This window comes from Urocitellus parryii (assembly GCF_045843805.1).
Source record: "Urocitellus parryii isolate mUroPar1 chromosome 13 unlocalized genomic scaffold, mUroPar1.hap1 SUPER_13_unloc_14, whole genome shotgun sequence".
Classification (NCBI taxonomy): Eukaryota; Metazoa; Chordata; class Mammalia; order Rodentia; family Sciuridae; genus Urocitellus; species Urocitellus parryii.
The window spans coordinates 372395-399715 of NW_027551766.1; the positions used below are offsets into that span (position 1 = coordinate 372395).

The following is a 27321-nucleotide window of genomic DNA, read 5'->3' on the forward strand; positions in this document are numbered from 1 at the left end:
AATGTGTAAATTCAACAAAGGGGAAGCAGTATCTGGATCTGGTATTGTTTTACACTTCTTGTTGAGGCTTTGGTCTGGGGGGAGTGCTGAAGTCTTAGATTGCTGCTAGCTTTCCCGTGGCATTGGAGGTCTGCATGCCCAGGAGGCAGCAGGGAATACAGAAGGTGTTCTGTGTTCTGTGAAACTTTGTCTTTCTTGCCCTCTCTGGCAAAAGCTTGCTGTGGTAAAGCCTATGCAGATAGATATTGCTACTTAAAAATGTTTGTTTCGAGTAGTATAATCTCAGGTGACCATTAGGTAGGGAAAACTTTTTTAATGCCCTCTCAAGATATTTGATTAACTCCTGAAAAATTATTAACAGTTCTATGCCATTTCAAGTATATTTTCATTCTTCCAAACAATACACTAGTGTGGAAGCATTTGTTATATGATTAGATTAGTTCTGCCATTTGTGACAGTGCTTGCTAGTTGCCTACCCATTTTCATTTTCCTTGAGTAATACAGCCCCAGCTGAATTCTCAGTGCTGTGGCAAACAGTCAGCAAGGAGACTACATTTGCAACCCCTCACAGCTACCTGTGGACAAGTTCTAGACGGTGAGATAGATGGAAGTAGATGTTGGCTGGGGCTTAGTCAGTGGAGCACTCTCCTGCCCTTATCCCTTTTTTTCATTCTTGGTACTTGATTACAGACTTAATAGCAGGACTTCAGCAGCCTTTTTGTATCATGAGCTAGCAGGGAGGTTAGAGGGTGCAGTGTGAGAAGAGAAAAGAAGAAACATTGAGCTCAGAAACCTATTTTCTGACTTCATAGAGTAGCCACACATGATCTCTGTGTAGCCTTACAGAAAACTGATCCCCAAATTTTGATTTGCAAAGTCCAAGTTTCAATAAAGTAGTTAAAGCAAAGTAGTGAAATTGTAGATCTTGCTAAAGAGACTGGATTTAGTGATATGGACAGCAAAGGAGCTGAAGACCGGGTGACATCACGTGGTGAAGTGCTAACTACCCAGAAGCTTGTTCCCTGTGTTCATCCTCGTGCTCATCATTGTGGGAAATAGAAGCTTTGAAATTCAGTATTAAACCTAAGAGAATATGCAGAAAGTGCCATGGAATTGCAGCTATTGTAAGCAATCTGGATTGCCATTAAGCAGAAGTGTTATATTTTAAAATACAGCTCCACTGAAAGGAACCAGGGTCTGGGGAGGAAATGGCCAACAGGAGCTTGATACATTGTGCACTACCATAACAGGAAATTATCAGAGACTATTTGAGTCTTGTCAGAAAGACTTAAGAGCCAACCTGAGTAATTTACCACTGGCTGAAGGTGGGGTGGGTTAAGTTTCAGGGAAGGCAATGGCTTGGGATTGCCATGTATCAAATAGGTTAAAATCCTTAAGCTAATGATGCTCAGCAGTTAAAAACTGGTCACCTTTGGAGGATGGTAGGGAGACACCCTTTAATTTTGAAAAGTAGAAAATAAAGGAAAACAGCTTTTCAAAGACTAATTACAAACCCATCTTTGGTATATCACAAACAAAAGAAATAGATACCCATTTAGAGTATTTTCTTTTTCTTTTTCTTTTTTTTTTTACCTTGTCTATGGTTCAGAGTTGTCTACTTTGAGAATCTTAGTACCAAAGAAAGAATTTGCTTTGAGTTTGAATAGTTAGTACATAATTGACAGTTCTGTTCACCCTGCACTGCATGTAGCTGCTTCCTGTTACCCCAGCTCCAGGGAGCAGCAGGGACTCCCATCTCCCTCCCTCCTTGTACACTGAGGCTTTTGTTTGTTTGTTTTTTCCATTTAATAAGTGATCAGTTTAGAAATTCTGTGTTTATTGTGCTTAGAATTACTGGCATTCATCACTTATCTTTAATACAACTTTTCGTTTATTTTAATTATATTATCTGTTTAGTGCCACATAAAAGGAAACAGTTTGTGCCTGATACTTTTGTTTTCTCTGCACACACATACTCCCTGATGAATTCATTTAAGTATTAAATATTTAGGTAATTGATGTTTAAAATGCTAAATACTCTGCAGGAATCATGGTAGACTATTATGTAGTAGTTTAATGTAGTATCTGAATTTGGTATTGTTTTATACTTCTTGTTTATACTTTTGCCCAACTATTTTTTCAGTATTTGGGAAGATTGATTGGAACTTTTGGATAGGCTAAGAATACAATATTATTTTTCTCATTTAGAATGATAGGTTCTCAATATCCATACCTATCCAAATAGTTTATAATTGGTAGGTCTGAAAATATACACACAAAAATTACTCTAGGAAATGGGAAAAGCACTTTCTGTACGTTATTTCACAAGATCTACAGAAGCGGGTTCCAGCAATCTGTGGTTGTACTCACAAAGGTCTCTTCCTCCTTCCTGTTTTAGCTCAGTCCCTCCATGACTTTGATTTCAGTCACAGCTGCTCCATTCAGAAGCTAGATTTTCTGCCTCACGCTGTCGTACCCACCTCATTGGATCATCAGGCCCATGGATACTCACCCTCTCAGTCATCTCTCCTTTCTTACAAATCCAGCTTAAGATTCCATGGTACTTTGAGATCATTATTTCCTTGTGAAGGACCTTAGCTAGCTTCCCACCAATTTTGTAGGGAAATTAGAGGGTTTAAATTGGTTAATACCCATGAAGCACTCAGGATAGTTTATGCATAATTATTACATAGCATCTGCTCAATAAATGTCAACTTCTGCTCTCACCCACCCCCCACTCTTTTGTACTTATCTAAGTAAAGTTTTAGCTTATTTGCTTAGGCTGGGCTGACCCCAAATACCTAGCAATTGCTGGGGGTGGGGGAGATAAAATTAGTTAATTCATCCTCTGATAACGTATCTCAAATGTCATTTTGCCCTGCATTTCTGCCATATTTTCCTAGTAAGTCTAACTTTCCCACTTTCTAAGAAATGTGTTCAGATCTTTCCTCATTTCATCTATGCTTCAGATGTTCTTGGGTTCACATAACAGGAAACACCTTGAAATATCACAAAAGTCGCAAAGTGGGGCACCTTCATGGTTGGTGAGTTTAGCAGCATAGTGACGTCTTTCTGGTGTGCCATCTTCAGTGTGACACTTTGCTCTTGTAAGCTGCTGTCATGGTCACCATGTGGCTGGCTACCATAGCTCAAAACATCTCATGTAGATATGACAGCATTCTGGATGAGGGCCTGGTTATTCCTGTGTTCTTTATTTCAGTGGAAACCCAGTTTGCTGAACGACCCCTGCAGACTTACCTGCACTGGCGGACCAGTGTGGCGAAGGGTGCTGGGGAAGGAGGCCTATGAAGCCCGTTTGCCCCCTACCGAGTAGCGCATCCTCTCTGTTGCTGCCACTTTACTCCTGCCTCACTGAGCACTTCTCACGGTCCTGCTGACCTCTCTGCTTTTCTCTCTCCACTGTCTACCTGGTGGTCTGGTCCAGGCCCCTTGCTTTGAATGCCCTTTGTATGACACTGTTCATTAAGAAACATTAGCTAATCCACATCCAGTCCCACACTTTACCACTCCATTTACGTGTGTCGAAGACATCTTAACCTAATTTGATCAGCATACACCTCCTTTTTCTCTGTTTTTCCAATGTCAGTAATGTGGGACGCTCTCACACTTGAACCAAATATCTTGGCTTTAGATTTTGACTTTCCTTTCTCCCTGCATTCTTAACTATTTCAAAAAGCACTTATCCCAAGCCCCTCTGCATCAACCTCCCTGAACTGCCCAGTCTCAGCCCAAGCCACCATATTGCACCCTCCTATTCAGCACTTTGCTTTGATCTGCCCCCATAATGTGTTCTCTCTCAAGCTTACAATGACTCTTTTTAAAATGCAAATTGAATTATGTCACTTACTACCCCAAACCCTTTACCGCCCTTGTATCACTTTGCTAAAGTAAAATAAACTTTTGCCCAACATATCTAAGCTCACTTCCCACCACTTCCTCACCCATTCCTGTGAGCCTCTTTTAAATATTCCATGTTCAGCCTCACCCTCAGGCCTTCACACCAGCTGAGGTAACACTGACATTCTTTATGATCTTTCTATGGCTGCCTGGTTGTCATTCAGAATCAGCCTCTTTTTCCAACAGGCCTTCTTAGCTGATCCAGTCTAAATCAGCCAGCCAGTGTATTATCCCAGAACTTGGCCCTACATGAAATGGTATCTGTGATACTTCTCACAGTCTCCTGTTCTTTTGTTCATGTGCTTGTTTTTTGCCCTTTTCCTTCCTTTGCTGCCTATAGGGTGATAAGTTCCATAAGATTAGTGATGGTCTATCTCATTTACTACTATGTGTTCAGCACCTAGGACAGTACCTGGCAGGTGTTAAGTTACTCAACCAGAAAGTTGTTGATTGAACAAATCGCTTTTATTTGCAAAATATAAAACGGATAAGCTCCTATTCAACTTCATCTATTTGTAAGTTAAAGAGGAACTACTAACCATGTTATTGCATCATTCATGGTTTTAGAGAGCAAGCAATAGAAATTCTTTGGCTATCATAAATGAACAGAACATTTATTATAAGGCTTCTGGAATTGATAGGTGAATGGAGAAGTCACCTTGGAGTCGCTAGTGGAACCCAGGAGCCTTGGAAGTAGATAACATGCACATCACTGTCCTTGCATTGCCTGAGAGTTGGGAAGTCACCACTCTGCAGAGTCACCCACACAGACTGTCAGTTCTGGGAAGTAATACCCACCTGGCCAGACCTGGCTTAGGTGCCTACACAGCTGTGCCAGAGGAGTGTCTGACTCTCTTGCCTTCATTTAAGGAAGTCTCTGCTAACTGAACTGTGCTCAGTGGAGGGAGAGGGGCCTGGAGTCTCCACAAGAAAGACCAAGATTTTATCAGGGGATAGCTGCCAAAATATAGCCAATGTTCAGAACATTCAGGTAACTCATTTTAAAGTTTCTCTCCGAGCTTGTTGATGTCCTGCCACCAAGTGAACACACCTACCTCCTTCATCCTCTGGGCTAATATGACCGTAACTTCCTCAGACTCAAATCTGCATTAGAAAATGACAGTTCCCCACCTTTAGTCAGGAACTGCTCCCAGGTGTTCCGAGCCTTCTTATCCACATCAGAGTAAACCCCAGGTCCTCATGGGCCCACAAGACCCTTAGGATTTTTCTTTGAACCTCAGCCATACTAGCTTCCCTGTGGCCCACAGGATCTGTGCACCACATGCGTCTCCTGGAGACATATTACCTAGACCCAAGCGGGACACCCTTCTTCCTCCTGGTGTGGTTCCCCGGTTGCCTGCTCAGAGCCCTCCCTGCTGCACAGACTGTGTGCACCCCACTCTAGTCACTCTCCTCTTATTGTCTGGTGGCACGTGTGTGCTAACTGTGGGGCCCTCAAGGCGGTGCAGGGCTCCAGGGCAGGAGCTGCCTTCCCACAGCTGTATATGTTTCCCTGTATCCAGAACAGGCTCCTCCACACTGAAGCTTCAGTGTGCATGGCTTGTTAAATGAATGGACAAAGGTGTTGTTTTCTTTGAAATTAGTTCCAAAAGAGGGTTCCAAAATCGTTGTGAATAACAGGGATACAGTATTTGAGGTAACAATGAGTAACAATGATTGTGACTTCTCATTTGGCCATATAAATTCTGCTTCTTCATTTTGAAAGAATCCTCTCCTACCTCGTGTTTTTTGGCAGTGGATTGGGAGTGTTCTTATGTCTTCAGCTGATTTGGGGGGCCCTTAGACATGCAGAGACACAGGTCTTGCCCTAGACTGTGTGTTGACAGAGCCAAGGCAGGAGCCTTCGATGCATCTGGCATTTCAGAGTGTCCACAAGTCAGAAGAGGGAGGATTAGTTGCCAAGATTCTTCTGTTCTTCACAAGAGTGATGCTGGTTTAGAGCTCAGTCTCTGCTGCCAGTCAGGACATGTGTGAGTTACATACACACATGAAGGCCTTTGGGAGATGATGAAGGGACTCTGAAACAGTTGCTTTTTTGTGAGAGAAGAACATGCTATAAATTCACTAACCCTAGAAATATTTGAGATGGTTGTAATTGTTTATATTTGTTTTTATTAAGAGAGAATTTTTTAATATTTATTTTTTTAGTTTTCAGTGGACACAACATCTTTATTTTTATGTGGTGTTGAGGATAGAACCCAGCGCCCTGTGCATGCCAGGCGAGCGTGCTACCACTTGAACCACATCCCCAGCCCTTATATTTGTTTTTTAATGTGGAAAATGATTTTGTGTATTTATGGGGTGCAGTGTGATATTATTATCTGTGTATACATTGTAGAAGGACTCAGTGAAGCTAATTAACAAATCCATTTCCTCACTAACTTTTTTCTTACTGTTGTGATAATGTTAAAAATTGGTCGTTCACAAATTTTGAAGTAGACAATTTATTATCCCTGTAGTCACCATGAGGTGCTTGCTTTTTTAGCAGAAACCACGTGAGCTCCTTGGAGCTCTCAGGTCAGGTTCATGTTGCTCCTTTGGTTCAGGAGTACCATGGAGTTGCCTGCAGGAATTTCCTGGGAGCATGTTACCTGGCAGATGTCGTGATTCCCGAGTATGTGGTTGCAGCCAGGCAGCCTCAGAGCAGGGCTCTGTGTGAATGTTGCTGGGATGGACAGTGGATGAATTAGTGTGTCAAGACTGCTGTCAGATTGGGACGATTTTAATTCCATTGGAGGCAGACTGACTTGTACTCCATTGGTTAATTTCCTCAGTCACCCGCTGTATTAAGAAATGACACTTTAGGGATCCTGAACTTAACGTGCCTAAGGCTGTATGATCTTGGGAAGCTACAACGGCATAAGAAAGTCTGAGGACAGAAATATGACACACTGTCTTCATTTTTACCCTTATTAGAATTTAATATTCATAATTAATAATGGGTGAGTGGAAATAATTTTTCTCTGTATTCTTCTTTGTCTTTAGAAATTATGCTCCAGTGTGTCATGCACAGTGGCACATGCCTATATTCCTAGCGGCTCAGGAGGCTGAGTCAGGAGGATTGTGAGTTCAAAGCCAGCCTCAGCAAAAGTGAGGCACTAAGCAACTCAGTGAGACCCTGTCTCTAAATAAAATACAAAATAAGTTGGGGTGTGGCTCAGTGGTTGAGTGCCCTGAGTTCAGTACCTGGCAAACCCCCTGCCCAAAAAAAAAAAAAAAGAAATTATGCTCCAGTGTTTTTGTCCCCACCAAGGTGGCACATCTTGTCTTTCAACTTAGGATACATTGCTTCACTGAACCTTGACTCCTTTATTTAACAGGAGTGTTGAGTTTCATTTAATTTCATAATGGAAAATAGTTTCCAAACTAGAACAGAATATTGGCATGAATTCTTTTTTTCTATTTAGGATATCTCTTCTTGAGATTATTTGTAAAAAATCTGAGCTTTCATATCAGTCACATTTAGTTTTTTGTGTGACACTGAACTGTAACTTCCATTTGTAAAGCTTTCTGCTCATACTGTCATTATTAATTGAGAAAGGTGAACTAAACAGATCATATCGGTTTTATAAAGTTTGAAATCACAGTTTTAAATGCCTGAGGGTATTAAGGAGCATTCACCTTCAGTTCCATAAATGTAAAAATATAATTCAGGCCATCAGTCTTTTGCTTCTGGAAACTGATCCCAGTGAAGGAAAGTAGGGCAGAAAATCTTTCACCCAGCAAGTTTTGTACAGGTAAAATTTCAGTAGAAATGGGTGATTCAAATCTTGTATTTGTATTGTTATTTAAGGAAACCCCTTTAAACAAATGGTTTCTGGAGTACTTTATACAATGTACAAAGTAGATCAAAGACCTTAATGTAAAAGTTAGAATTGTAAGACTCTAGAAGGAAACACAGGCAGAGACCTTTTTGATACTGGATTTGGCAATAATTTCTGGGCTGTTAACACCAAAAGCACAACCAAAGAAAAACTAGGTAAATGGGACTTCATCAAAAGTATCAAAGACTTTTATGTCTCAGACACTGTCAGCAGAGTAACAGGCAACCATGGAATGTGAGAAAAGATTTGCAAATCCTATATCTGATAGATTATTAATGTTCAGAATATATAAAGGATTCCTACAACTCAGCAAACAAAACTCAACACAAAAGTGGACAAATAACTTTAAATATTTCTTCAGAGAAGATATACAGATGATCAGTAAGCACATGAAAAGATGTTCGACATCACTTTCAATGAGGCACTACTTGACACACGTTAGGATGGCTATTATCAGAATATATGGAAAGCAGCAGCAGAGTGAGTTGGCAGCTGAGGAAGATCCTTCAGTGATTGTCTCCCTCCAGACACTTCAATCTCAGCAGCTGTTTGCTCATCAGACAATCTTCACAGGAGCCCGAGGAAGCCAGGTGAGAGAGCACACTGCCCCACTGTAGTATAATAGTAAGCAAAGATATATTTTAAAAGGCAGGAATGAAAGAGTTGCCAGCATTGCCCCTCCCTCAACTCCTGGCAACATGGAGATTCCTCCAGAGCTGGAGGTGGGGAGAGGAATTAAGCCCAGGTCTTAGATGTGAAGTGGGTTCCAGGCCTGTTCCAGTGAAACCCAGTGATGGGCAAAGCCTCACACTCCCTGCCCTGAACTCTGCTTGTGGACTGAGTTCCTGCTAGCCAGGGATTCACTCCCTCCACCACCCCTTCCCTTAGGCAGCAGAGATGGGAACAAGGTGTCACCTCCTGGAGAGCAGGATATGCAAACTAGCACAGGCCTGCCTTGGAGCTCAGTGGTAGGGCTGTGTTAGTGAGACCCAGGACTGAGCATAAACCAGAGGTCCCCCAGACCAGAGCTCACAGACCTCTAGACCTGCCCCAGCATCAAGCAAGAGATGTGCATGCTGCTAGGACAGACACAAGTTTTTCCCTGCATCATTGCCATCTTTGAAGTGGGGTAGGGACCCACTTCTACTCATAACTGTGTAGATCCCTACAGTTGTGAAAATCAGTTGCAACTTAGCATTAGCCTTTGTAGCTAAGAATATGTCTGTCCCACCCCTTTCCCAACTTTGGGCAGCATAGCTATATTCAGACCAGTGCTTACAGGTGAAACTGTAGACCTGCCCCATAGTCAGGCAGAGATCAGCTCCCTTATGGGACAGACTTGTGTTTCAGCCTGCATTGCCAACAGCTGTGGCATGGGCCTCAACACACTGAGCCTATAGGACCTTGTGGAACAACCCAGCTTAGAGCCAGTTTGGGTAGCCAAGGAACTGCCTTCATCCGTGTTTCCCCACCCTTGGGCAGCCTAGCATGGAGCAAAAAGTCCATTCAGAGAGGATAGGACAGAATAGTAAGTTTGACCAGTCTGGTCAAACCTAATGCTATGTAGATACTAATGACCCCCCACCCCCAGGCCTCTGGAACTGCTTAGGTTGACCTGTGGTCCCAGTCTATCAGACTTCTATTCCAGCCAACATCGCCTGAAGCTAGTTGCTGCAGTCTTGAGCCATGAGTCTACCTTAGTGGTTGTGTTGGTCAGCTTTTCATTTTTGTGATCAGAATACCTGAGAAAAACAACCTAGAAGAGGAAAGTTGGTTTTGTTGTTGTATTTGTTTAATTCACAATTTCAGAGGTCTCAGTCCATGGTTGGCCAACTACATTGCAGAAACATAGTTATAAGGCTTGACAGGGGGAAGGTACTCAGCTCATGATGGCTTGGAAAGAGGCGGGGGAGGGAGGGAGAGGGAGAACAAACGAGAACACACACAGACATGTAAGGGAGGAAGGGAGGCAGCAGGCAGACATAGAGTCCCCAAGGTCATACCCTTAGTAACCTACTTCCTTCAGCATGCCCCATCTGCCTACAGTTACCACCCAATAGTCCATTTAAATTATTAATTCATCAGATGGATTCATCCCCTGATGAGGTTACAGCCTTCCATATTCAATCATTTTACCTCTGAACCTTGCTGTGTTATCTAACACTTGAGCCTTGGGGAAGCATTCCAGATCCCAATCTTGGCAGGTAAGCAGCCCATAACAGTGTGAACCTTGATTCTACCTAATGCTTCATAGTAGGGTATGGACTCAGGGTGTGACACCTCATTGTAGGGTTTGAGGCCTTGGGTGTAACATGGGAGCCTGGAGCTACATCCTCTAAAGTGATTCTTTGCAGAATCAGGTGGAATTCCACAGTTCCTGACCACTAGCCAGTAACTGTGGGTGATGAATTTGGGCCTACCCAGAGCCCAGGGAGAGGCTTGCAGAGAAAAACTACCCCCTTTAGATACTCACCAATTCATGAAGAATAGTACACTGTATATTTGGGATAAATCCAGGATTGGATCACCCTCTAGTGCAGAGACAGTGACAGTACACCAACAGCCAACTCTAAGTGAACCTGAACTCGGGATGCCATCTAGTGCTGAAATGGTGAAAGTGATTTCAGTCTTAGAGGAAATAAGCAGCCTGCTTGAATTTCTGGAAAGACAAATAAAGCCAGGTTATAAAAACCTAAACCTTCAATTAGATATTAGATCTGAATACCTAATTTTTCAATACCCAGAAGACATCACTAACAAGCATCAAGAACTTTCACCATGGCCTTGCCTAAGGGTCAAAATAAGGCTCAAAAATTAACCAGATCATAAACAGCATGGGTGAACTCGGATGGAGGACTTAAAGTAGTTATCCAAAGGAATTTCAACCTCAGAGAACACAAAGAAGTGATTAAAAGTGATCTTTAACTGAGAAACTTGCAGAGAGATGGGAACAGTTTTTTGAAAAATCAAATAATTCCTTGAGCTGAAAAATATACTGACAAAATTAAAAACACAATAGAAGGCATCTTTAGCAAAGATCAAACAGGAGAGAGAATGAGTGAGCTCAAAGTCAGGCTATTTGAAAATACATAGTCGGACATAGAATAGGGGAGAAAAAACCCCAAACCAACAACCCAGGTCCCAGGTAGGAACAACCAGAAGGGGACCTCAGGGTTCACTCCTGGACATCTACTCACACGTTAGAAGCAGAGAAGTCCCAGAACGAAAAAAAGATGAAGTACACTTAAAAGGGCACACATATAAAAGAGGAAGGAGAATCCATCTCAGATGATGCACAAGTCCAAGACCTCTGAAAATACAAGGAAACAGGCAAACAAACCTCCCCCTAAGATTCACAGTTCCCCATAAGCTCACAGATATGGAAGTGGATGAAATTAAATTACAGAGGAAGATTATTAAAAACTGATTTATATTAAAATCTTCAGTGAACTAAAAGCAGATCTAAGTAATGAATGAAGAGAGCAAACACAGGAGATTTAAGGCCATTTCAGTAAAAAAGCAGAGCTATTGAAAAGGAACCAATTAGAAGTCCTAGAAATGAAAGACACAATAAATCAAAAGTTCCCTAGAAAGCATCACTAACAGATTAGATTGTACTATATTTTCATTTTATTTCTTTATGTTGTATTGTCAGCATTTCAAAATAGCTTGTTAAAACCAAAGGATGTTTTTAGCCTTATAGTAACTATAATACAACAATATTTAATAGTTGAGCCAGAACTAATATAAATCACTTAGCCATAAAGGGAGACTGTAAAAAAGGAGAAAATAAGAAAGAAACTCAATTAAATTAGAAAAAAATTCACAAAATAGCTGTGATAAGACATTATCTAGTGATGATTATCTTAAGTGTAAATGAATTAAATTCCCCAATTAAAAGACATAGAGCAACTAATGGATAAAACAAAAAAACCCAAATATATGTTGCCTATTGGAAACTCATTTCACAGGTAAAGACATATATAGAAGGGATAGAATACCATTCAGATAGAATCCAAAAGAAAGCAGGAGTAGCCAGATTTTATATCCCCCCCCCAAAAAAAAAGAACCAGTAAAAAGTGGTATATTCTCAACAGCGTATAAAATTCTCCAAGACAAATCATAGGATAGGCCCCCAAAACAAGACTGAAAAAGTTCTTAAAATCGAAATTATATTGGGTGTCTTTCCTGACAGCAGTTCAATAACAATGGAAATCAGTCAGTAACAAGAAAAACTTTGGAAACTATTCATACATAAGAATTAATTCCCTCTTGGCCAACCAGTGGAGTAAAGCAGAAATCAGGAGATTTAAACATTTCTTCAAACACGCAGATGGAAACCCAACGTACCAAAACCTGTGGGATAGAGCAAAGCCAGTACTAAAGGGAAGCTGGCAGCCATCAGTGCCAGCATCAAGAAAAACGGAGATCTCAAAACAGCCCATCACTTCATCACAAGAAACTGAAAACAGATCAAGACAAGCCCAGAATTGGTGTAAGGTAGGAAGTCACAAAGACCAGAGCAAAAATAAACGAAATGGAGACTAAAATAAAATTTGTAGATTAATGAAGTAAAGACCTATTCTTCAGAAATATAGATAAAATTGATACACCTTTAGACTATGAAAAAGAAGACTCAAATCAGAAATGAAAATGTAAACATCGTAACTGATACCACAGAAATATTAAAGCTTTATGAATAGTTGTATGCCAACAAAAAATCAGTCATTTTTTGGTACCTCAGTAGCAAAGTGTCTGAACTAGAAATCAAGGAAGAAATGGAGAAATTCCTGGACACATACACCTTACAAAGGTTGAGTCCTGAGTAGAAAACCTGAAGAGACCAGTAGTGAGTAATGAGGTGGAACCAGTAATTTAAAACAAAGTCTCCTGGTAAAGAAAAAGCCCAGGAACTGGTGGCTTCACACTGGGTTCTATCAGATATCTAAATAAGAATAATATTGATTCTTAGTAAATTGTTCCCAAAAATTTGAAGAGGAAGGAATTTTTGGAAAGTCATTCTACAAGGCCCACATTATCCTGACACCAAAACCAAACAAGGACACAACAAAAAAGGAAAGCTCTACACCATTATCCTAGATGAACAAATAGGCAGAAGTCCTCAAAAAAATACTACTGAGCTCAGTCCAGCAACAGTCACCAAGGTCATTCACCATAACGGAGTTGGGTTCATGTGAGGGAGCAAGCATGGCTCACATCTGCAGCATATCAGTAGGGTAAAAGACAAAGCTGTGATCATCTCAGTGGATGCAGAAAGATGCCAAAAAGGCATCTGATAAAATTTAACATCCTCTCATGATGAAAACTCTGAACAGCTAACCTAATACTGACGGGGGAATAACCGAAAGCTTTTTCCCAAAGTTCTAGAACAAGGTAAGAGACTTGCAATACTTTTATTTAGCATAGTACTCTAAGTCCTAGCCAGATCAGTCAGGCAACAGAAAGAAATAAAGGGCATATAAGTTGGAAAGAAGAAATCCAATATTCACTGTGTGCAGATGACATGATCTCCAAAGACTCTAGACTGTTACAACTAATAATTAATTCAGCAGCATTTCGTGATACAAAATCAACGTGTAAAAATCAGTCATTTTTTGGTACCTCACTAGCAAAGTGTCTGAACTAGAAATCAAGGAAGCGTTCTCATTTATAACAAATGCCTCACAATAGATGTAACCACAAAAAAATAGTCAAAGCCATTTTGAGCAAAAGAACAAAGTAGGAGGCATCCCACTTTATCTGACTTCAGAATATACTAAAAAACTGTAGTAATCAAAACAGCATGTTAAAACAGACACACGGAGCAATGGAACAGGACAGGCCAAAAGTAAACCCACACATCGCAGCTAACTGGTTTTCAGCAAAAAATGTTCAGAACATGCATTGGAAACAGGACAGTCTTTTTAGTAAATGGTGCTGGGAAGATTGGATATCCACATGCAGAAGAATGAAACTGTCTCTTACCAGTTACAACAGTCAACTTAAAATAGATTAAAGACTTCAGTGTGAAACCTGAAATTGTAATTACTAGAAGAAAATATAGGGGAGTTGCCTCAGGACTTTGGAATTGCCAAGACTCCTAGAATCAGGAGACATAAGCAAAAGTGGAAAAATGGGCTTATATCAAATTAAAAGCCTGATGTTCAGCAAAAGAAGCAATCAGAATCAAGAGACAGCCTACAGCATGGAAGACCATATTTGCAAGTTGTTATTTCCTATAAGGGGTTAATATACAGACTATATAAGAAACAAAAAAATAGCAAAACAAAAATGAAAAACAAATAATGAAGTTATTTAAATCAATAATAGACCCAAGAAAACATTTCTCAAAAGAAGACCTGCAAATGGCCAATAGGTGTATGAAGAAATGCCCAACTTCACTAATCTGAAAAGTGTGAATCCAAAGCACAGTGAGATACCACCTCCAGTAAGAATGACTGTTCTCAAAAAGACAAAGGTAAGTGCTGGTTTACTTGTGTTCACATAATGATCTGCATTTCTTTCCATGTTGCCATAAATGACATGTTGAAAAAGGCAGCCTTGCATACTGTTGGTGAAAAGGAATATAGAAAAACACTACGGAGGTTCTTCAAAAGATAGGAACTGTCATATGATCTAGCAGTTCCACCTCTGGGCATATATCTGCAAAAAATGAAATCAGTATGATGATGAGATGTCTGCACTCTCATGTTTATTGTGGCAGTATTCATAGTATCCAAGAAATGGAAACATCCTAAACTCACGAATGGATAAAGAAGAAATGGCACATGCATACCACTGAATATGGGTCATCCCTCCCCCACCAAAAAAGAATGAAATCCTGCCATTCATGACAACATGGAAAGAAATGCAGATCATTATATGAACTCAAGTAAACCAGGCACAGAAAGACAAGCACTGCATGATCTCACTCACATGTAAAAATCCAAAACCATCAGTCTATGATAGAGATTGAGAGTAGAGAGGTGGATACTGAAAGCTGAGAACACAAGAGGAAGGAGAAAGATGGGGAAAGGTTGGTCAGTTGGATAGGAGCCCAAAGTTCCATTGTGCTGTTGAAGGGTGGTTATAGAGAATAGTTATGTACTGTTCATTTCAAAAAGCTAAAGGAAAGGAATCTGAATGTTGAATGAGACAGATGTGGTTAACCTGATTCAAGTATCATGACCTGTATACATGTATGGAAATATCACATGGGATCCCATAAATATATACAATATCTATGTTTTTATATTTTGGTTAAAATGATTTTAAATTGTAAAACTCTACTATATTGGTGGGAGCAACCCAAACAAAATGCATATGGCATGTTATTCAACCTTAAAAAAGAAGGAAAATCCTGACATGCTACAACACTGATGAACCTTAAGGACATTGTGCTGAGTGAAATTATCCAGTCACAAAAGACAAATATTGTGTGAATCCATTCATATGACAGAGAAGGCTCGAGATGTCACCTGGAAAGGCCAAGTCTGGGTGCGTGCTGGCTTGTGAGCCAGCGTGATGTTCTGAGTCAGAATGCTCCCTCGGCACCAGGCCCTCCCCTGCCCGCCCCAGCTCCTACACACTGTTGTGTGGTGCATCTGCCTTGTGGAGCGGAGCAGCAAGCTGCATGCTGCTCATCTGGAGGGGGTGGTTTTTCATGTTAGTTTCCATCTACGTAACTGCCACTTTCAAGTCTTTGCAAAATTCTAATTCCTGGAGAATGATCATATGAGAGGAATGATATGATGAATGGGTATAAGGTTTGTGGACTTTCAAAATGTTAAGGTTCAATTGGGTAAAGTGTAACATTAACAGGGAGGGTTGCATTTGTTAATTTTGATCAGTCTGCATTCAACTTTCTCAGAACCCAGGAGTAATCATTTTTAAACATGCTCATTATGACTATCATCAAAATTATGAATATCTTAATAAGTAAATGTAGTTATCTGGGTTATTTGTTTATATCTGTGTTCTAACCAGCTGCTGTTGAAAATACCATAGGTAACTGTCTTTACCTTGCAGGTTGCTCATTAGTTCCCAGACCTGTCTTTGCTGTGCTGAGCAGTATCACTCTTTACTACTTAAAACTGGCAATGCTGTGTTCTTTATATACATATTTTCTGCTACATTTTATACAAGTACTATCTCTTAGCTGCCTGAGCAATTTAAACACTCAATAATAACTGCATTTTACAGAAGCATCACTCATTTGTATATGAAAACAGTCTATAGAAAATGTCAATCCTGTACTGGTTTATTGAGGTTGTTTTTTTTTATTACTTATATTTCATTATTCTTATTGTGGTTTAAGAACAGCATCTTAAGTTCTATACTGTTAATTGTATATTATTGAACATGTAAGAATATACTTCATTATTGAAGACAAATATGCCTTTTAAGTTCTTTCTGAAGACTGGCTTATAGGGCGTGGTGGAGACTGAGGCAGACTAGAGAGCATTACACCAAAAAGGGGTGGCACAGTTGACTTGCAAGTAGAAATTGTTTTTTTGGATAAAATCATGCATCCAGTTTTGAGTGTTGGTAACTATTGTGGGGGGAAAAAGCTTAAATTTTGTAGGCCAGATAAAACCAAGTGAGCTTGCCTAGACAGTGGGCCATCCAGTTATCTCCTCCTCTAAACCTGGCAGTCACCTGCTCCTCTGCCTCTTGGCCACATGAGCCCTGGGCAGCTCAGCAGCCATTTTAAGGGTAAGTCATAGACAAATCCTAATGTTGTGGCTGTTCATATTCTTAACAGTAGAAATGGAAGCTATGTCTGCATTACCTGTTTTTGTCCAACCTTCTGTTTAATGAGATCTTGGCCTGTTCACTAGGAGCCATTCTAGGGAATAGGCAGACGGATGGAATGAATTAGCCAGTTTTCATCAAAGCAGGCCTCTTCTGCTGCAGAACTCCTCTCCTCAGTTTACCCTGAATCATGCCACTTCATTCCTTGGAGTTGAGGAGGTATTCAATTCATAAAGTCCAAAGTAGCTACATGGCAAAGTCAAATCTGGAGGCCTGGTTCTGACCCCACCGCGCAGTGGATTTCCTGACAGCTGAGAGGTAGGGATGCCTGGGTGAGAGAGCATCTCCAAAAGAGGAGGAGCCAGCAGGGCAAAGCTGCACTTCATCAGTGGTTATCTGTTTTTACTTTTACTAAATTAAAATGACTTTATAATTCATTCACCATACAGAATTCTTTAAAAGTATGAGGGTTGAATTCCTAAGAATTTGGTAAGCTGAAAGGTAATTGCCAGTCTTGTCAGGACTCTGCTCTCTAGGCTGTGCACCCCTGGACAGTATTGCTTGTCCCCTCTTGTTCTGCTTGTGGTTAGGACATGGTGGTTACTATGGATTGGAGTCAGGAGTACACCAGCAGTATTTGAGGTACCAAAGTCACTTGCTGATGATGTAAAATACTCAAGTTCTTTGGTAGTGGTATTAATTGAGTAAACTCAGAAATTGGGCTGTGTTTTGAAGTGCACTGTGTTTCCAGTGCCTAATTTTGACTTATAAACTTCTGGCCCTGGCTTATTTGTGTAATAACTGACTGAACAGATGAAGCACTGAAGTGCTAAAATGAAAAGGTGTCTAATGACCGCCTGCCTTTCTTCTCCTAACCCTTCAGGGGGAACTCAGCGGTTACCAAGGGCCATCGGGATGTCTCTGGCCAAGGAGCTCATCTTCTCTGCACGAGTGCTTGACTGACAAGAAGCCAAAGCCGTGGGCTTGAACAGCCACGTCCTGGAGCAGAACCAGGAGGGGGACGCGGCCTACAGAAAGGCCCTGGACCTGGCCAGGGAGTTTCTACCTCAGGTACTTCTGACTCTAGGGTTCCTCTGCTTCTCCATGTAGGTGATCCCATAGCACAAAGACTAAAACAGCTTTCCAGTTTAACATTTCTTGTTTGACAGATAGGAAGTTAAGATCCTTCAGAATTAAAACCAGAACTTGAAGATCATCCGAGGGTGATGTTGTGACCACACTTTAATTTCACTTTCATGTTTCATATGAACAGCGTTTGGCCCCTGTGACACCATTCAGTTGTGTACGTGTAGAGAAAGCACATTTGACCAAACGTTAAAGTGTCTCTCCTAATAAGTAAGGAAACTGATCTAACTGGGCTTTCACTGTGATGGCTTTGTTTGGGTGACCTGCTTGAGAAGCTGCAGTTTAAAGTATTGTGTGTCTTTCTTTTTCTGATGATTCGGGTATTGCTTCATGGCTTTACTGTATGCTGTATGATCCTCACAAGTACATGAAAAAATCTGGATCACATGTGCAGTTGTTGGACTGTACATGGAAACACTAAGAACCGGGCATTGATGGCTTCTTTTTAAGGGATTTTTTTTTCTGTCAGCAGGTGTATGTTTTCAAATGTTCCTTTGGTCTGAAATCACAGATTAAAGGATTTAAACTTAAGAGGAAGAGTCTCCTTTTGCTGTGTAAGTGATTAGTCAGAATCTCTTTGTCCGTCATGGAGCTTGAACTTTAATAGCTCCCATAACCAGCCATTTCTGGAGTCAAAATAAGTTCCTCTCTGTATTTGGTTTACTTACCTCAAACAGGATTTATAATCCAAAGGATCAAGGCCATTGATCCTTTAGAAATGTCATGAAGGCTTTCACAGAAGTGCACATGCCCCCACACTTGCCCAGAGTTCCCCTTTCCAGAAGGCTTTCGTCACTCAGCACGTGATAACCTCTTGGTCCTGCCCCACTCTGCTACGCTCATCCCCAGAGCTGTCACACAGGGCCACACTTCAGGTGTTGATGGTCCCTCTTAATCAGCTTGTAGCCTATCAGCCGTCTCAGGAAAGAGCTCTTCTCTAACTTAGTCCCTGTGTGAGGTGACACGGAGCCTTTTACTCAGTAGAGGCCAGGTGCTTGTTAAATTGATGGAGAGAGAGCAAATAAAAAGATTTTACTGCTGTTAAAAAGAGACTTTCATTATAATCTTGGTATTTCCCCCAAATATTAGGGAATTATCTGCCTAAAGACAGATTAAAGGTAAAGTGTCAGGGAAAGTAATCGTTTAAATATTGGTTTAATGACTTTCCTTGGCTTGAAATCTTATGACCAAGGTATATTTGAATTGAAATCGAGGGGTGTATCCAGGTTCTGATTATTCATGGCACTGCACGACCTGATACGTGGCTCTGTGCTCCGGAGCTCCGTGGAGGAGGCTCTTGAACGCCTTAGTTTCCAGCTTGCTTTTTCTCCTGTGAGCCTCCTTGCAATTAATGCCATTCACTGTCCACATCCACCTGCCTGAGCAGGGGTGGCACCCTCTGCCTCCCTCTCTGCCTCAGCGGATCTGGCAGTGAGCTGCCTTTATTCCTGCGGAAGCCAGAGTTCCCTTACCACCTCAGGCAGGCTTCTTTACCTTTCCTCAGAAGGACACTCCTCTGAGAACTTCAGTGGTTAAAAGTAGATTTTCTCCAAGTTAAACAAATGTAGAAGGGGATATTGAATGACTGTGATGTGAAAACCATGTATATAATTTACCAAACAAGTTTGAATGCAGTGATCTTTATTGTATTTGTTACATTGTTATTGAATGATCACTCTCCAAATAATGAAAAAGCTTCTATAATTAGTATTTCTGGAGAATTTAGATGGGTCAAATTGATATTAGAAACCCCTGGAAAAGAATAAATGGCAATTTTTATGCATTTATCCATTCACTCCTTAGAGTTCTTTTGTTGCACCTGTTTTTTGGAGCCTACTTTGCATTTTTAATTCAGAAGACCATTCAATTCAAAATAAGCTACAAATTCACATTTATTACCTGTAAATAAATTAGAATATTTTAGAAATTCAAAATGAAATTGAAGAACTGAATTCCATCTGGGGAGTACGCTTTTCATAGGATAGTTTGGTAAGAGTTTGGCCTCCAGAAAACACAAGTCATGGTGTCCTTCTCACAGAAGGTGCCCACCAGCTCCTTCCAGTGTGACCCAGGCACACCCGTGCAGGTGAGAGTCCTGCTCAGAGCATGTGTGTGTGTGTTCACCCACCGTCACCACAGTTAGTTATCCGTGCTAAGGGAGAAGAGATACACACGTCGAAAGGGCATTGTATTGACCCTATCCTTACTGGCAGCAGGCTGGTTGCCAGCCCTAATTTCAGTCATAACTGCTAGTTAGTGTGATATTAAGCCAAAGACTTCCTTTTTCTTTCCCCTACTTACCGTCTAGGGAGAATATGGAAGAACACTAAGCCTTCAGCTAGACGTCACTGCCTGTTGCCTTCAGGGATCTAAAGTTTGCTGTAACAGAATACTGTGGCCTCTAAATAAGTTGCTGATGCAACACAGTTGTTATAGTTGCTGTTTAATTAAGACCTTGCAAAGCTCAGAAAAGAAATTTTCCATCTAGTAGCTCATAACTGTTGTTGGCCATGCCATGTATCTATCAATGGAAATTCCTGAATTTTACTTAAGGTGTACAACATAATTTGCATAAATAGTAAGTAAAATTTGTTTAATTTGAATTTTAGGGACCTGTTACAATGAGAGTGGCAAAACTAGCAATTAATCAAGGGATGGAGGTAAGTTCCTTAATGCTCAAGTTTGTTGTTAGAATGAATAGTGAAGATTAATCTAAATGAACATGTTTAGACTTTTAGAGGGTTCTTTTTTTGTTTTCGTGTTTTGGTTCTAAGGATTGAACCCAGAGACACTCAACCACTGAGCTATGCCTTAGCCCTTTTGTATTTTTACTTTGAGACAGGGTCTTGCTAAATTGACCAGCCTGGCCTTGAACTTGTGATCCTCATGCCTCAGCCTCTCTGGGATTACAGGCGTGCGCCATTGCACCCAACTCTGACATTATTGTTTAATATTCCAAAATATAGCTGTTTGAACGCTATTATTACTGAAAGATTCTAAGGTTCCTTTAGGCTACATCATTGATTTCATTTTGCTGTGATTATTGTTGAGTTCGTATTATAATCACAGAATTCAGAATTTCACCGATGCTGTGCAACTTATGATATGTCAGTTATTTTTGCCATTGCATTAATTAGATTCACTGACTAGTATTTCATAGAAAACCAAAGGAAAAAGACATTCCGTATACTCTGAGCATCAGTATCACATTATGAAAAACATTCCCAGCTCTAAGCTCTCTTCCACGTTTGACTTGTCAATGTGTCTTCTGTAGGGTGTGCTGGGCATGCCCCAGGGACATGACTCCAGAGTGGGGTCCCTGAGCTGTGGGGAGTGGGCGGGGAGGAGTAGTGCAGGCACTCATGTACTTCAGACTTTCAATGACAGATGATATTGTAGTTTGGCTAACATGCAGGAATTTTGCAAAAAGGTGTTTCTTCCTTGTAGGCACAGGAGGCACTATATCTTCTTTGGCTTTATGTCAGTAAAAAAAGATGGAATTTTTAATAATTTGCAGTAAATGCAGCTTCACAAATTTGCAGGTATTTGATTGGATTACCCCAGGGCTTTCATGATGGTGACAATACTAAAAGCAAACACCTTACATAGCCCTTACCGTGTGACAGGCTTTCTTGTATCTATTAGGTGCTTTATGAAAGCTTCACTTAGATTGACTCATTTAATCCTTACAGTATGCCACCCCCAACCCAATTTGGTGAGTACTATGATTAGCCCCTTGAAGCATGGAGAGGTTCAGTAACTTTTCTAAGTTATACAGCTCCCAAGTGGTAGTGTCAGGATTTGAACCTAGGAAGCCTGGTCTCAGGTCTCTCATAGTGGCCATATACTGATTGGTGGCACTATATCAAAAGATTCTGTTTTGGGGGGATAGGGTTATTTAATTTGAATTTAAATTGACTATACCATATTTTGCAAAGTTACTTCTATTGAAATGAATTATGTTTTTATCCTCAGGTTGACTTAGTAACAGGATTAGCCATAGAAGAAGCATGTTATGCTCAGGTATGTAATATAATCACAAATTCAGTAAGGATGCACCCTTCCCAATTATTTACTTCTGGGTATTTCAAATGAAGAATATATCACTCAGTAAGATTTCCTTTATTCTCATTTCAAAATCACACAAATGGGTTGAAGTTAGTTGTTTCTATTCTTTGACTATTACCAAGTTCTACTACTGCTTCTGCTGAACAGACTTGAAGACTCTGCATAATTCAGAAAACCCATACAGTAACCAGTTAGTGCTGCTCAGGCTGTGGCCGTCTCAGGAGGCTTGCCCTGTCTCCTGTGCATGTGGCCTTTGCCTCTCACTGTAGTCCAGAGAGGCAGCAGATGGCCCTGGGCTTGTGCCTCCCATGCAGCAGTGGTGTGGAAGACTCATGAGCTTTTCTGAAGTCTGAGCCTTCTTTCCTGCCCACTGACAGTTCACTGATGAAATTATAGGGTTCTTTTTTATATACAGGTTAGTAGTTCTGTCCAAGAAGGAAATGTTTTTATTTCTTTCTTTTCCCTAAGAGAGATAACTTTAAGGGCATCTAAAAAGCAATAGCATTTTGTTCTACCTTTCCTGAGAGTTGGGCACTACATCAGATCCTATTAAAGCATGGTAGAGTTATTAATAGGAGCAGTATCTAGAGTGTTGCTCTGTGTCTGGTCTGAATATATAAATTAGCTGTCATTGGTGAGTAATTCCCGGGAGTGAAGTAAATCCTCAGTCTCATATATACATGTATATGTGTATGTACGTGTGTATAAAGCATATTTGACCATATAAGAAGAAATACCACTTTCATAATCTCTTCCAGAAAATAGATGCAAACGATACACTGCTGACTTGTTCAGTGAGGGCAGAGTTGCCCTGATACCTAAATCAGAGGAAGACATAGCACGAAAGGAGAAGGATCCACAAATGTCTCTCATATGAGTATGGCCAAAACAAATGAAAAGTTCCTTAATGATAGTAAATTGAAAAAAGAATTCTACTCTAACCAAATGGGATTTATTCATATATACAAATCTTGTTCAACATAAGAAAAAAATCAGTGTCATCCATCATGTCAGTAGACTAAAGAAGGAATTTATATGATTATTATGAATTAGATGCTCAAAAAGCATTTGACAGAATTCACTACCCATTTATGATAAAAACTCTCAGCAAACTATGAGCAGAGTGAAACTTTTTCAACTTGGTAAGAACATCTACAGAATGCTGACATCCTACTTAATGATCAAGAACAAGGCAAGCATGACCCCCCCATTGTGCCTTTTCAGCATCTTATTGGGGGTCTTAGCCAATGCAGAAAAAGAAGAAAAAGAATAAAAGATGTACATATTGAGAAGTAAAAAATAAAGCTTCACAGATGACATGATTGTCTAAGTGGGAAATCCTCAAAAATTATCTAAACAAGTTCCTCATAAGCAGTTAACAACAAAATATCCCACAATACAAAGTTAATATCCAAAAATCAATTGTTTCCTTATATAGCAGCGGAAGAATTGGAATTCAAAATTTAAAATGCAACACCATTTACATCAGCACTCAAAAAGTGAAGAGCTTAGGTACAAATCTAACAAAATAACATACAAGAGGTATAGGAATAAAACCAAAAACCCTGCTGAAAGAGACTAAGATCCAAATAAATAGAAGAACAAGCCATGTTCATAGTTAGGAAGATTCAGTTGTTGTCAAAATGTTAGTTCTTCCCAATTTAATCTATACGTTTAACACAATCCCAATAAAATTCCCAGCAAATTATGTTATGAATCTTGACAAAGTGTTCTAGTTCATTTGTGAAGTCCAAACATGCAAAATAACCAGGACAGAATTGCCAAAGAACAAAGCCGGAAGACTGCATTCCCTGAATTCAAGACATTGTGGTAATGGTGACAGAACCAACAGGGAGACAAGGAACAGAATTGAGACCCACGAATGTAGCCAATTGACGGTTTGACAGAGGAGCAAAAGCAGTTCAGTAGAGAGGAATTCTTGAAGACAAATGGTCCAGAAACATCTGTATGTTCACAGGACAAGAACAGGTCTAGACAGTGACCTTGCACTTCTCACAAAATGAATTGGAACCCTCGACATAAAATGAGAAACTCTCACACTTGCAGAAGATAATTTAATTTTATGCTCTATGGGTTTGGCAATGACTTTTTAGTTACAACACCAAAAAGCACAGTCCATGAAAGAAAAAAAAAATTGACATTGCCTTTATTAAAAACCTTCTCAGTAAAAGATACTGCTAAAGAATGGGAGATCCAGACTGGGAGGAAAATCTTTCAAACACATGATAAAGGATGTATCCAAAATATACAAAGAACTGTTAAGACTCAAGAATATAAACAACTCAATTAAAAAATGAACAGAAAAGCTGAATAGATACCTGTCCAAGGTAGATAAAGATATGACAAAAAATCGGAGAAATGATGCCAGTTTCTGAGAATGGCAGGTTGGACAATGAGATGCCAGCACAGCCTGTTAGAATGGCTCAGATCTAAACACCGAGGGCACCAGGTGTTCGTGAGGATGGAGAGCTGCAGAAGCGCTCGGTCATTGCTGCCGAGGGTGTAAATGATTCGGAGACTCTGGGAGACCATTGGGCAGGTTTTTGTAGGGCAGACATACTCTCACTGTATGATCCAGCAGTCATGCTGTTGGTTATTTATCCAAATAATTTGAAAACTTACGTCCACACGAAACTCTGCACACCAAGCTTTATTCATAATTGCCAAAACACAGGAGCAGTCGAGATGTAAGTCTTCAGTAGGAGAATGGATAGACAAGTACATCTAGCCGTGGAATATTAGACAGCAGTAAAAAGACAGGAGCTATCAAACAGTAAGACGGTATATAGAGACCTTTAATGCATATAGCCAAGTGAAAGAATCCCATCTACAAAAGCTTCTCTGTTATTCCAATTCCATGACAAGGCAAAGCTGTAGAGGTAGTTTTGAGTGACAGAGGTCAAAGCTGAATAGGCACAGCACAGAGGATGTTTATAGCATTGAAACTTCTGTATAATACTGTCGTGGAGAGTATCTGACATTGTATTTGTTAAAACCCTTACAGCAGGCAACACGAGTGAACCTCAATGGAAATGGATCATAGTTAATAGTAATAACGTACCAGGATTGATTCATCACATGTGACAAGTTTAACACACTAATGTCAATAGCAGGAATCTGGGGCACAGCTTTAGGGGAGTATAGGGGCTCTGCCTTCTGGGTTTTTTTTGTTGTTGTTGTTGGTAAACCTAAGCTGCTGTGAAAAGTAATCTTTTAATTTTTTTAGTCCATTTGAAATAGGAAAAAAAAACTTATTTGAAGTAATGAAAATCAATTTGGTCACACAATTAGAATTGTTCAAATAACTAGTAGATTTCAAAATTTTAGAATGAACTTCTGACTAGTTTTCTTAGATCCTGTTTGATAAAATTTTACTGTTGTGTTTTCATTTTGGTATAAATATATATTTTTTTCTTAGACCATTCCAACAAAAGACAGACTTGAAGGTCTTCTGGCTTTTAAAGAGAAAAGGCCCCCACGATATAAAGGAGAATAGAAGAAACAGAAGTTCTAACGATACCATGTGATCAATGTACTTCTGGAAGTATCTTTCAGATCCACTCTGATGCCTCAGCACATGGAATCTCAATGACCAAAGGGAAGAGCAAGTTGCTCGTGTGTTATGCATCTGGAATGGACCCATATGTATACTTCATGCCAATGTGTATCATGTTAAATTCATTCAGATTTATAAAGCAAGTAGCATATATCATCAAAAAACAGGTTAAAATTTAGGTATATGTTTTTAAATATTTCCTGCATATAAGGCTTTCCGTTCTTAATTTTTTAATGTGAATAATTTATATATTGCACATTCTAGGAAATAATATTGATTGTATGTCTACTGTGCTGCATTAAGAAAATAAAATTACTTCTGTATACCCCAAAAAATGTGAAATTATACCAAATAAAGTTTCTAAGTGGTTATGCACATAGGAACAGACACATGCATACATCTCAACCTGAAAAAATGAATTGATAGATAGTCTGAGTGAAAACTACCTAATATAAATAAAATTAGTGAAAAGAAAACGTGGGAATTATTCTTACCCCATCCTCTTTCACTTGAATAAATCATTGTGTGTTGGACTTTAGAAGAAACTCTTCCGTACTGATTCCATCAGGCAGCCTCCTGACATTTGGCCAGGAACACACTACTGTCCTCCACCCTCTTCCTCTCTCCCTCTGCTTTCTCTCCTCTCTCTGATCTCTGCCTCTCTGCCCTCCTCCTCTCCTCTCTCTGCTCTCTTCCTCTCTGCCCTCCTCCTCTCCTCTCTCTGCTCTCTGCCTCTCTGACCTCCTCCTCTCCTCTCTGCTCTCTTCTTCTCTGCCCTCCTCCTCTCCTCTCTCTGCTCTCTGCCTCTCTGCCCTCCTCCTCTCCTCTCTCCGCTCTCTGCCTCTCCTTTTCTCCTTTTCTTCCCCTTCAGGCAGCCCCCCAGTAAAATCTCTTGGTTAAAAAAAAAATCAGTGCCATCAGAGTCGAGGCCCAAGAGCTTGTGAAGCCCACAGGAAGCTTGATGCCATTGTGCTGTTAAGACCACCTCCCACCAGAGAAGCCTGGTCCTCTGGTGAATAAAGGAAGAGGAAAAACGGTGCCCCCAGGATGGACCACAGAAATGGCTTGGGTGAGGTGGAGACTCTCCTCTGCTTCCTGGCCCTAGCAGTCTGTATTTGGGTTTTGTAAGGGAAGGAGCTGCACACACCAGCCCTGTCCACTTCCCTGTAGCAGGGCAAGTGGGGTAAAGCCTTCATAAAAGGAGAGAGAGGCCCAGGCCTGTCGAGTGGCTAGCACCAGGCCTGGGAAAGCAGCGTAGATGGGAGGTCTGCGGGAAGCTGTGGACTGGTGTCCACTGCAGAAAGGGACGGATGTGTTACGTTGCTGTCTGGTCACCAGGCTTCCTTGTGAAGAGGTTCTCGGTCCGAGCCTGGGCATGCCAGACATGGGACGGAAGCCTTTGCTGCATCTGTCAGCCAGGAACGGAGCAGCAGGCCCCAGTGTGCCTTCCCAGTGCCTCCCACACCTGCCTGCCTCCCAGAGAGGTGTCCCTTCATGTTCTCTTCCCAGGGACGTCATTGCTGTCAGAAGGCAGGCAGACTTCATTCTTAAAATTCTGAAACTTTTAGTGTTCAATTTGGGAAATTCAACTCTCAGTCTCCATTCTGAAATTCTTCAAGTGGTGGAGGTGGACCGCTGTCTTCGCTGACATGTGTGTGCCAGGTGAGGGCCACTTCCTTGTCACTTGAGGTGCTGAGAGTGCAGGTTTCAGATGATAGCTCTGTTGATCGGAGTAAATATAGAAAGAGCTTATTAAAATTCATGTTCGGCCCTCTGGTGACTGTATCTGGTGGCATGCATGCTTGTCTACTGATCAAACTTGCTGAGCTTGTTTCACGCGTGATAATTTGCACATAAAGTGGTAGCGCTTGTTCTCAGGGTGCTTTAAAGGTTTCAGGGCCATTTGGTCTTGTCTGTGACTTGCTAAAATGCCACTTGTATTTTAACTGAGCAGGAAATAATTATGTTAATGGGAAAAGGCTTATTAAGAGTGTGCTGAGTGACTTGTCTCTC

At 40.6% G+C, this 27321-nt stretch overlaps 1 pseudogene across 1 annotated transcript in view; it reads left to right on the forward strand.

The window, feature by feature from the left end:
* The window catches only part of LOC144251375 (methylglutaconyl-CoA hydratase, mitochondrial-like), a 115902-nt pseudogene extending 90551 nt beyond the window's left edge, over nucleotides 1-25351 (forward strand). Inside the window, exons 6-9 of the transcript XR_013342676.1 lie at nucleotides 17401-17588; nucleotides 20273-20323; nucleotides 21639-21686; nucleotides 25171-25351. The product of XR_013342676.1 is annotated as a methylglutaconyl-CoA hydratase, mitochondrial-like (transcript). The remainder of the gene's footprint in view (nucleotides 1-17400; nucleotides 17589-20272; nucleotides 20324-21638; nucleotides 21687-25170) is intronic.
* Nucleotides 25352-27321: the final 1970 nt, after the last annotated feature.